Source organism: Poecilia reticulata, chromosome 21, assembly GCF_904066995.2.
Source record: "Poecilia reticulata chromosome 21, P_reticulata-male-v2, whole genome shotgun sequence".
NCBI lineage: Eukaryota > Metazoa > Chordata > Actinopteri > Cyprinodontiformes > Poeciliidae > Poecilia > Poecilia reticulata.
Window position 1 is genome coordinate 4,189,575 of NC_088850.1, and position 12,617 is coordinate 4,202,191.

At 38.1% G+C, this 12,617-nt stretch overlaps 1 long non-coding RNA gene across 1 annotated transcript in view; it reads left to right on the forward strand.

The window, feature by feature from the left end:
* The first annotated feature begins 285 nt into the window (after positions 1-285).
* The window catches only part of LOC145549699 (uncharacterized), a 159,095-nt gene continuing 146,763 nt past the window's right edge, over positions 286-12,617 (forward strand). The window contains exons 1-2 of the long non-coding RNA XR_014085545.1: positions 286-952; positions 1,770-1,843. This is a non-coding gene — a long non-coding RNA (uncharacterized LOC145549699). The remainder of the gene's footprint in view (positions 953-1,769; positions 1,844-12,617) is intronic.

Consider the following 12,617-nt stretch of genomic DNA (forward strand, 5'->3'; position numbering starts at 1 on the left):
TAAATGCAAAGAAGTATTTTTAAATGCAACATGTATTTTTTACACAGTTTTATTCCTCTGTGTCTCAGTAAATGGCTTAACGAGTTAACGATTAATCAATTAATCTAATTCAGTTCCTTCAAAATGGAAGTGAAGACATTTTTAATCAAACATCGATTCCTTTAAGATATATTTTGTTTTAATCATTTCTTTGTAGTTTATTCCTGCAATTTCAGGATTTATGTTTTTATGGCCATTTTTGTTGCTTTTTTTCTTTTTGTGAAGAATTTTATTTTCCCTATTAACCCTTGTAGGCCCAGGTCTAAATGGCCATTCCGGCGCGCAGTCTCTCTTCTCAGTGCGTCAGCGCTCGCTACGAAGCCATGCAGCGATCGCTAGCAAAACTACTACTAACACTACACACACCACAAACTCTAAATAACATACTTACTGTATAAAAAACCTATCGAAACACTCTTAGTAAAATCCACAGCATCAATTCTCCCTAGTCTCTTGCCGTATCCAAATCCCCCCCCCCTCGTTTGTCCCCACGTGTCTCCGTTCTACCTAGCAACAGACCGTCAACACATTTTCATTGGTTGTGTCGAAATGTGGTACAGTTAGACCCCCACACAGTAAGGCGGAAATGATCGATCATATTCCTGGCTTTATTTTCAAGTAAATTGTCATGGTTTGGTGGGTGGAAGTGGGGAGGAGAAACGCTGAGACCCAGGTTATTGATGAAAGAATGAAGAATTTAATGAAAGTGCTCCACAACAGTCCAGGACAGGCAGCACGGCAGCTAATTAGCACACAGCTAATACCGGTAGCAACTGACAACTGAAGACTTAAACGAGACCTAAGCAAACCAGGACTTCACAGTTCTACTGGAGAGCTTCAACGTACGACATTAGACGAATGACGACTAACGTATGACGAAAGACAAGGATCCGACGAGGAACACAGACAACAGGTGAGACTAAATACACTAGGAGGGTAATTACAGGAAGAGACACAGCTGCGATCAATCAATCGGGAGGACAGGACAGAGACTCACAGGGAAACAGGACTAAACACAGAAAATCTCAAAATAAACTATACTGAACAACACAGATCATAACATAAATAACCACAAAAGCAATATAAAAACACCACTTTAATAAGGTTTGAAGCCCGTACTGTCCACCAGAGGTGAAATGAACCTCGGTATGCCGTCTGTGTTATTACGAAGCCTTATAAATGTGTCACGTGCTCGCCCGCTCCACAGCGGGCTTCGTCCCCGTAGGGTTATTAAAGGTGCTGAATGAGGAAACGCTACATACTACATTGTACTGTGTACTTTTCTAATAAATAGTATTTTCACCTGTTTCTGAAATATGTGACGTCATTTTGATTTGACTCACATTATTTCTGATACTTAACATTTTGGTTTTAGACCAGTGGTTGAAATAAAACATGACCTATTTAATATTTAGCAGTTTCTAGATGTTACTTTGCAAATGTTCAGGTTTTTCTCCACCAGAAAATAAAAATCTTTTACCAAAATACCTTCTAAAGAAACAAATAACATCTCAGCAGATGTTCAGGCTCTAGTTTTGCTTTTGCCTGTTTCTCTGCAACTCCCAGCAGCTCTTCCAGTGTGATATATCTGACCATTAAAGATAACGAGTAAAGAAATGCAAGGATGAGTTCATTCAAGAGGAACTGCAAGAACTGAACTTAGAAAGTTTGAAGAATCAAGTTGGTTTTATAATTAGCTCATCTTACCAGGGTTTCACATTTTCTCACAGCTCCCTGCAGGGCGTTTCCTCCATCGCTGGTCCAGCTCAGGATAAGACTGAAATACAGCATCCAAGATTATGAGGTAACAACCTTTCAGCCATCTGTTCAGATACCGAGTCCTAAAGGCGACGCAGGTGTCTGCCTGGATGGCCTCCACCCTGCGGCTTTGATTTGGAAAGAAAATCACATCACATGTTTGAGCCAGAGGGCATAAAAGTCTTGGAAACAAGATCCATAAACCATTCACATTCAGTCTTTATTACCGCTTTTCAAAGCAGATACTTTCTGACAGAACAAAAGCCTCTTAAAACAGTAACTGGAGGAATGAAGTTTCTTGGCAGAGAAAATGTTTTGTGAATAAGTTAGAAAAGTAAATGGAGAAAAACATTTCTTTCTTTCTCTGTGTCTGAGCCAAAGGAATGACAGCAGCTTGACTTTCCTTTCACCGCTACAAGTGTAACATCATGGCATCGTGATAAAACATCATTTTTAAAGTTATATTTAAAGTTATGTCACTGTAGAGCTTCTCACCAGTAAAATCTGATGTGTTAAAAGATGAAGTATGTCAGACACCGAAGCACAAAACTGGATTTTAATCTTTTGTTTTTATAGGAATTTTAATACAATTACTGCTTTATTCTGGTGATATTATGATTTTATCTTATTATTGCAACTTAATTCTCATCATATGTTTTTTGTCTTATGACTTTATTTCCATATTATAGCTTTATTCTGGTATGTTGCCTCTTTTTCTCATATATTCTGACTTCATTCTGGTTTGTTCTGATACTATGACTTTAGTATTACAACTTTATTTTCTTATTATTTCAACTTCTCATAATTTTATTTCTTTATCCTGGTAATGTTATGACTTTTTGCATTATTATGAATTAGTCCTGATGCTGCTTTTTTTTCTCACAACATTTTGACTTTTTTCTGCTAGTTAAATTTTTTTCTTGTCTCTAAATCTGTCGTAAGTTGGAAACTTTCTTGGCTGACAGTTGTTAATGAGTTAAGTGTTGCACACATCAGCAACATCCATCTGCTTTTGTTTTGGATTTCTTTCTTTCTCTCTTTCTTTTTTTCCAGTCTTTTCACATATTTCCTGCTTTCAGCCATGGAAATTATTTTAGCTGCTGCGATCTGTAAACCTGAAAACGATTAAAAAAAAAAAGTTGGGAAGCCTCATGCTGACTCTGCAAACTTTTAAAACAAAGTCTTCTGATTTGTGATTGGACTTAAATAGGTCTCTGATCACAGCTGCAGATGTTGCAGGAAAATTAAAGTGAGACAAACATCGCACTAAGGCAGTCTCCTCTCATAAAAGGTTCATTTAACGTGACCCACATTAGCCGGTTTTCTTCTGGATGTGGACTTGGGAGCAATTCATCATCCTGCTGTGCAGCGTCCCACCTGTTTTTGTTTTTTTCTCATTATAAATTAGCTGTAAGCAAGCAATGTGTTTAAGTTGCTGCTATTTTTATTTATTTTTTGCTGTAATTATCAGAACAATAAATTCCTAAATGACTTAAACACACATTCTGGGAAAGAAATGAAAAACCCTGCAAGCATCAGTTATTTCAGTGGGTTTTGTATGTGGGGAATTAATTGATCCGATTTGAGATTGATTGATTTTTAGGTTTGGAGAAGCTTGAACTCTATGAATCATTCAAGCAGCAAAGATCACGTCAGCAGAGGCGATATGACCGATTATAGGGGAAGAAGAGACCGTCTGCATTCATCCGTCTTCTAAATCACATTAAACCTTTTCAAGCTCGAATTTCCTTCAAACACCTGTGCATGCAGTTTCTGAAAGGTCTAACCGCCCAGTGGCTTTTTCAGAGACTTTTTGTCTGATTTTTTTTTACTTTGCTTTTCACATAACACTAATCATGAAGACATTGTTGAGCCAAATTCACATTCTGCATGTTTTTGAACCATTTGGGTTTCTGCTGCTTCCAGAAACAGACCAATCACTTAAAAAAAACACCACGGGTATTTTTTGTTTTATTTCTGTATTTTTTAGTGTCTGGTGTCAGTTTCAGAAACTTCCCCAATTAAGACAAAATCAACTTAATTGAGTGTGTCGTTACCTAGCAACCCAAGCAGAGCTCCAGCACATTTGGTCAGCTGGTTTTAGACGAGTGTTTTGTTGTTGACGTACCATCCAGAAACCACTTGATGCATTCTTGTTGGTTGTGCAGGAGGCTCCACTTCTGCTTTTCAGTGATGTACGGTTTCGAAGTTGTGCATCTTTTTGCGCCCATTTTAACACGCAAGTGTAAACGTTGAGTTGGGGGTTGTGGTCAGCAACGGATTATTTGGATTTAAAGTGACAGGACACCCTTAAACAGCTCATTGTATGAAGTGATCAACATAGGATTAAAATATCGGTATTTAAGGAGGATTTTGTGCAAAAAAATGTAATAAACATGTTTTCTATAGCCTATAAGCCTATCTTAACTTGTTTAACGAGCTACAATAGGTCACCTTTCAGTATTTTGTGAGTGTAAAACATCCAATGCTTTCCATAAATTGTTTTATTAAATTAGATTTTTTTTTTACCTCAGTATTTGAGCCAAATGAAGGATGGTGTACCATCAAATCCATCATTAGTTTTATGTGGCGAGTGGAAAAACCTTTTAAATCTAAGCACCCTCTTGTCTCTTATGAGTTATAAATACATTTTTGTCAATTGTAGGATAATCTGTCTGGTAGCAGGTCAATGAAATCTACTATTACATGAAGACGCAGGCTGATAGTTGATACAGGTTGCAGTTCATAGTCGTACACATTCCTCCTCCGTTCCTCAGTCTTTCCCAGGCTTCTACTGATCCCGACCATTTTTTACTCCTTTCTGCTGTGGTTATTGCTCCTGCCCCTTCTCACCCACCCTGCCTTCCATCATCTACTCCTTGTCCATCTTCTTTTCTTCTTACTTACACAAAGTAATCCATCACAGGCCTGTATCCTGAAACGCCAACCTGCTGCAGAGTTATATAAATCAAACCCTCCCACCTTGTCAAAATGAGAAAAAGAACTACCCTTTTCTCTCAAAGTAGAAGACCAGCTTTCAGTGGTCCTGCAGTGGCTCATAGAGGTCAATAATGGTTACCCATCAATTTTACACACACTTAAATGGAGTGCTGCTACAGGTCGTAAAACACTCAGCATCTGCTACATACATCAGTCATCTTTATAACGACTGGCACTGCATGCTGCCCACTTCCTGCAGTCCTGCACCTCCAAGGCCACGATTTTCTGCTGGAAATGTTGATGTGAGCAGGGAAATGGGGAGGAGAAACTCTGCAAAGTACTATTTTGTTTATAATTAACATCTGAATTCAATACTTTCAGCGTAAAATAAAACATTAAGATGGAAAAATGTTAAATGATAAAACAATCAAAATGGCCACTTAAGTTGTCTTCATACCTGACAGACCTGTAGGCTCGGTATGATTGGGGACCAAAGTAGCAACATTTTTAGCTGCTGCGATTCACTTTCGCACACTGCACTGTGTCAAACCTGTTCCCCTCCTCACCTCTGGGGGCACTGCACCAAAAACCACTGAACGAAAAGACATGAAAACTTCTGAAGAAGACATGAATGCAACTTCTTCCTTAATAAAATGTAAACGAATAGAGTGGCATCATATTTCAGCAGTTTTTTTTAGCAGGATTTCTTTTTTGTCTTTGGCAAAAGACCACGAGCCATTTCTCTTGCTAGCGCTACACTGCCACCTTAGTTCTGAATGCATTTACCCAAAATGCACTGCACACAAGACATAAACATAAATACAGTCTCTAAAGGTAACATGGAATCCCTAAATATGATAAAAATTTAATTGGTGCTCGAGGGTTGTAGTCTTTCAGAAGAAGAAATAATTTCAATTGAAGTTGGTGTGAAGCAGAAGCTAATGCTGAAGCACCTTGTTGACTTATTGGTTTAGCATTAGCGTAACTTTAGGGTTAGCACAACTAACTTTTTAGGGTGTGTTCTAAAGAGCTCTGGTTTTAATCAAACTCTAGTTTGTTTGTCTGTAAAGTCCAGTTAGTTTGTATGAATGTGTGATGAAACTTTGATGTGGACCAAAAAAGCAAACTCCCGTTCACCTGCAAACCTTGGTATCTGCCAGGTTGATGTGAACTCTGGTGCAGTTTGAATGCATATGTGAACGCCAAGCAGGCTGGAGAGCGCTCCAAAAGCAGGAAGTGGACTATAGCGCAGGGCATTCTGGGTAAATACAACCAAAAATAACACTACTTTAGCAATAGCGAGAGAAATGGCTCGTGGTCTTTTGGTAAAGACAAAAGAGAAAAAATACAACCACTAAAATCTGAGGCTACTCCGTTTTTGTTTACAAATGCATGTTTTCATTGGTTCTTGGTGCAGCGCCACCACAGGTGAGGAGGGGAACAGGTTTTTCAGTTAGTTTGGCTGAAAATGTAACAAATGTTCCAACTTTAATCCAACTTTAATCCCCAATCAAACCGAGATTCAAGATTCAAGTTTATTTGAAAAACACGTTTCAGCAACAAGACAGTTCAAAGTGCTTTGCATCACGAAAACACATAAATGCAAAGCGCCTTGAAGCATTATGTTTAGTCCAGTACCGTCGTTACACACCAGAATCTTGATTGTTTGACGTAGTTGGAAATAAAAACAATGCATAATATCCTGGTGCTTGTAAAAGACATCTATACGCTGATTTTTATTCAGATTTATGGAGGTTCACCGTGGAACAAACCAAGAGGCTAATAGTTTCCCACCTAAATGCTAACACTCTGGCCTACTTAGATGCACAGGAAGCAGTGAACTGGTGTGGAAGTGGATCACCTGTTTGGGGCTTTTGTGTGTTTGCCATTGTCTGTTTTGCTCTGTAGCAGAGCGGAGCTGCAGCGTCATGAGGAAAGATTACCAGTTAATGTTCGGTGCATAGAGATGTGCTCTCCGTATAACCTTGAGTGAATAAACTGTGAGCGCTTTGTTCCTTTATTGCGGTTTCTGTGGAAGTCATGCAGCTTGCAGTTTAATTCAGGCCCACTCTGTTGAAAAGGCTGTTTTTGATTACCAGCTGAATCCAGTGAAGCGTATTAATGGTGGTCTTATCCACAACAATGATAAAAGGGAAGAAAACTCATTTATTAACCTCTGTACCTCCTGTCTCTGTGTGATCTGAGACCTTAACTGTTCTTATTAAAGTCTTGGATTACTTTATGGACTTTTTACCATATTTAGCAAAAACCTGCAGAAGTTTAACATGAATATCTTGTTATATTTTGCCATATAGGTCATCTTTTATTAACATTTTAGTGCAAGTTATGATCAAGACTTTGAATGGATCTCACTGCTATAAGCTAGCTCATTACTTAGTTTTGGTCACTAGATGTTGAAATGGTGCAAATAATTCACCTACTGTTAGATTTCAACCTTTCAGGAGAAAATAATTAGTTTATTTCCCCTTTCAATATTTTAATAGCCAATAAAATTCTAATGCCAGACTTGCTTGTTTAAATATTCATACTGGAAGGTTGTGTCTCCAAACCAGAAAACTTTTCCTTCACAGTTTAAAGTCCTTTTAATAAAATATCAGAAAGTGACTAAAGTTTTCTGCAGCTTTGTGTCTTTCCAGTAAATATTTTATGATCTCTGACTTCTGCTGCCTTTTATTTTGAATATGGTCCATTTTGTTTGTTGAAAACTTCAACTCTGCAAAACAAAACATGAGTCAGAGATTTGAAATAACATAAAATAAAAGCACATCTAAAAAACTGTTGAATATGGTGCAAAAGTTTTAGATTTTGCAACTTCAGAAAATGAAACTTTCATCAGATATTTCAGTCATAAAAATCTGTCTTTTTTTTTACTAAATGCAGTTAAACTACTCTTACATTATTTAATGGATTCACTTTAATTCTAACTAGTTTAACTTATAAGCTGACCTTCCCAACAGTGGTGAGGGTCGCTAGCAGTCGACATAAAAGGAAAAAAGACTATTAAAGCACCTAAATGTGGTTTAAAACCAGCAAACGTCCTCATAAAGAGATTTACGTACGTGCAAATACAGTTAATGTAGTTAATCTGCTGGGTCTAACAAACATATGGACTATATATTTTCTACTTTAATGAGATTTTCTGGATGTTAGAGATGAGTATAGACCTTAAAACTCGACCAGAGTTGCATTTTAGGGTTGGTTGAACTGCTGCAGGATCCTGTAGGAGGGTTTATAAGCCGGCTGCAGAAAACAAAGCATGAAACTCCAGCTGATCTCCACGCTGTCATGTTACACATGGAGGGATTTTAATGCATCATTTATGCAAACATCTTGCCTGGTTTGATGTATTGTACATCACCTGCTGACAGTATCAATCTTTCCTTCTCAAGAGTTGCATCAAACTGAGTAAAAATGGGCTTTCGGGGTTGAAATATTAATTTTAAGTTTTCTTTGTCTCTAAATATTTAATCTCGACTTGAAGAAGCTTTTATGTGCGCCGCAGGAATCCGGTCTGGCTGGGTGACTTTTAGCCACACACTGAAGATCCCTGACATTTCGGATGATGTTAGTTTACTTTTGATGGCTTCTCTGTTTGAGTCATTAGGTTTCTTAATTAATGCGGATGGTAAACACTGCCAGCTTCCCAGCTTCTCTGAGTTGGTGTGTTCAGAGTGAAGATGAATATTGAAGCGGAAGTTGATCCGTCTCATCTGCTAGTTGTGTTTAAAGGGTTATGTTATGCAAAATTCACATTCGGAACATTTTTATACTTCCATTTTGGAAGTATAAATTGCTTCTAAATAAAATCAATGGCATTGGTTGATGTTCCAGCACATTTGGTCATCTGGTTTTACCACTGCTAGAAAAGATAAGTATTTTATTGTTGACTTTCCATCCAGAAACCACTTGCTGCATTCTTGTTGGTTGTGCAGGAGGCGCCACTTCTGCTTTTCAAAGATGTACTCTTGAATCATTGCGCATCCGCTTGCAGCCATTTTCACATGCGAGTGTAAATGTTGAGTTGGTGGGGGCGTGGCCGTCAGCGGATTATTTGGATTTAAAGACAACAATATCGGTAGCCTACAGGCTACTTGTTAAGCTTAAGGTGCTGTATTGATATTAGCTAGTCATCTTTTAGCTAACATCACCTGCATCCAACAGCTTTACTCAACTCAGTCGGTTAGTTTGGGGAAAAACTGTGAAAGGTTCTTGGCGTTTTGCTGGTTTGCTGCCATGATTCTAACACACCTTTGTAGCTCTGCCCAGCAGCAGCAGGTCTCCTTCACTGCCGCACAGATGTAAACCTAGCGCTAGTGTCGTAGCGCTCATGTTGCGTTTGAAGGCGGCTCGGAAAAACAGGTTTCCACATGTTAACAACAGATTAAAAAGTTTTAACTGCTGATAAAAGTGACAGAGGACACAGATATGAAAAGTGCTGAAGCCCCTACTGTATCAAATTGACATAGGAATAACAGAGAGTTGGCCATTCTAAGATAAAAACCCAGCGCATACAGCGTTCATGTTTTTTTTTTTTCATCCAGACGGCTTCCCGCGCCCCCCCTGCAATGGCACAACGCCCCCCTAGGGAGCGCGCCCCACAGTTTGGGAACCTCTGTTTTATATAGCCCTATCATAATCTATTCAAGGAAGCACAATAGGTCACCTTTAAAGTCGTAATACTTTAAAGATTAAAATAAATGTATTTCTTCTCGAATAGTTTAACATTTTAATGTTGCAGCATTAAGTAACTTTAATCTGTTAAAAGCTACAGAAACTTGAAGCTGTGTGGAAATCAGCTCAGCCCAAACCCTCCGGCTTTTTTAAAACAGACTACAAGAGACACAAAAACTGGGTCGGATATTCAGAAAGGCGGCTATTAAAATTAAAAACATTTACAGCTGCATTACAAAAAAGCCTCTGAATGCATTTATACATGAAGTGTGATGTAAGTTTTAATTTGGCTTATAGTCTGTTTTTCTTTTTTTTGTACCCCATATTCTGTTTCATTTAATAAATATAACAGTGGGATCTGTTTTTATAAAACCCAAAAATAAAGTCCTGCAATAAAAAATTTTCTTTTGCCATGAACACAAACGACTAGAACAAAGAACAAACAATCAAGTTTGGTAACATTCCAGCATCAATGAAGCTGCCAAACATTTTATTTTTATGAGCTATATTTTAACTTTAAATGAAAAAAAAAAAAACAACAACTCACAATGTGTGGTAATGTAAGGACTTTCATGAAAAAATGAGATGGAAGTACAGATCACACCTGGATTCCCATGCAGTGTGTATTGAAGTTTTGGCTGAATTATGATCTAAAATAGCGACACTGCGTTGAGAACATGCTGGAAGCTCCTGAATGAAATCGAGGAAGTAATGTCGGAAAGCCTTGCTGAGTTGTTCCAAATATCCAGGTGGTCACGGTTGACTGTTTCCATCCCAGATTGTTTTTTTCATTTTGACCACATGGTGCAAATTTGAATTTCTACCCTCTGAGTTTTGCCGTTTGAACCACCTGCCTGATTCATTTTATAGTTCAGCAAGTCGATAACTGCAGGGCTCCGAATCTCTGCTTCCTCTGCGGCTTGCTGGCCACACCCTGCTGACACGGGATCATTAGTGTGTCTGCACTGCTGTCTCTGTCATCCAGTTGATGTTACATTTCCTGAAAAACGTTCAGCAGATCTTTGTGTGCAGTTTTGTTTTCACAGTTGGGCTGTTTCCACACCTGATAGTCTGGTAGACTCAGTCTGGTTCAGGACCAGAATTTAAACCTTTGTTGCATTTTGAGTTGGTGCAGTTCTCTTTCATTGCGTCGAACGAACCAAAGTAATTGGATAACCTGTTCCCCTCCTCGCCTGTGGGGGCGCTGCTCCAAGGCCTACTGAAGAAAATGCATGCCACAAAAACCTCTTAAGAAGACATGAATGAAATTTCCTTCTTCATAAAATGTAAACAATAATGGAGTGCTGTCAGATTTCAGTGGTTGCAGGATTTCTATTTTGTTTTGCTTAAAGACAACAAGTAATTTATCCTGCTAACGCTAGGTTAGCATGTTTATTTTGGTTGTACTTACCCATAATGCCCTGCACTGTAGTCTGCTTCCTGCTTTTGGAGTGGTTTCCAGTCTGCATGACGTTCACGTATGCATTTGAACCGCACCAGAGTTCACCTCAAACGGACTGAGGTTTATAGACAGACCAGAGTTTGGTTTTTTTGCTCCACATCAGAGTTTGATTATAGATCAGAGTTAGATTACGCATCAAACTCTGAATTTTAGTATTTTGAATTTGAGTTTTTGCGATTTTGTGGGTTTTACAGGTAGACTGGGCTCATGACAAAGCATTTTAAAACACTGGGTGGTGTACCTGTTTGTTAGATCTCCAATCTGCTTCTCTGATACCATTTCTCTTGATTTCCTCTTTCTCACTTGATAAAGCACCACATAAATAGTCAGGTTGCAGATATTTGATCGTTGTTTTATGCATTGACTCCAAAATTAGGGGATCCAGATGTCTTAATTTTTCTACTTTCAGCTGTTTTTTTCTTAACGAGTTTGAGTTTTTGCATGGAAATTAATCCAACTCTTCTGACTGAAAAGAGTTGAAAAGAAAAAGTTGTAAAAATGATTATAAAGGCTCAAGAATCCATTTCCGTAGACTCTGAATATTTTTGAAAAATAATTATTTCATCTCTGATGAAAACAAATCTCAGATTTTTTAAACTTTTTAAAATTGAACCTAAAAGTGTTGCAGCTATATTCTAGCTATTTTTGTGATCAGACTTATCCCAGAAAGGAGATTTTCTTGTGACCCGAGTTGCCAGTATGCAGATGAAATGCATCCAGAGGAACAAAAAGAACCAGCTGGAAATGGAAACCGTGAAGACAAGAGCTCATTACTAAAATAAACACCATGTTCCCGTCTCCCTGCTTCTCCTCATGCCTTTGTTCAATCTGCTTTATGCAGGAACTCAAACAGCTTCTTGTTCTCTTTATTTTAGCATGCAGTTTCTGTTGTTGCAGATAAAAGTTAGGAGTGTTTCTGCAGTGCTCTAAAGCACTTCCCGATTCAGCAGTAATAAGAGCGACAGCAGATGACAGGACTCGGTCTGCGGACAGCTGAAGAGACGAGGAGAAGAGCTGAAACAAGAAAACATATTACATATTAGAGCCACAATATATCAAGTTGCAGTCATCAAATGGAGACGTTTGGTTGGCTGGAGAATTTTAGGATTCACGTATTAATATTTTGCAGTGGTTTAATATGAAATGTGCCATTTTCTTTTGTAAATTTTTTAAATAATTGAGATTAAATTTAATTCATAACTGCCTTAAAATGTCTTAAAACCCTTAAAATTGAGTTGGTGAGACCTGCAGAAACCCCGTAGGAAATAATCACATTTCAAATACCAACTTCTATATTGCACGTAAAAATTATAACCTTTATTTTTCTGAGCACTCATGAACCTGTTTGAGAACTCTAATATTCTGTTTTAACCCTGAAAGTTTTAGAGAACTTTCCGATAATTTGCTTCACTTTAAACAAAGTTCAGGGACACGTTTGATCGGTTTGCTCTGATCCCGCTGAGATGAAATGAACACGCCGCGAGTCTTTTGATCTCACAACTTGGATTTGATCGATAGCTCTTAAAATCTGTTCCCTTTGCAGAATGATTAACGCCTTCTGATACAAGTCTGCAAAGATGAGCTGTAAAACATAATAATTGATGAAATTTTGGTTTGGTAACTAAGTTTAGATGGACTGTTGGTTGTTTTCCATGTGGGATAATTAGGATTGGTTATGCATAAATTCAGTAAAATATGGATGTGTATTTGAAATTTCATGCTGTTA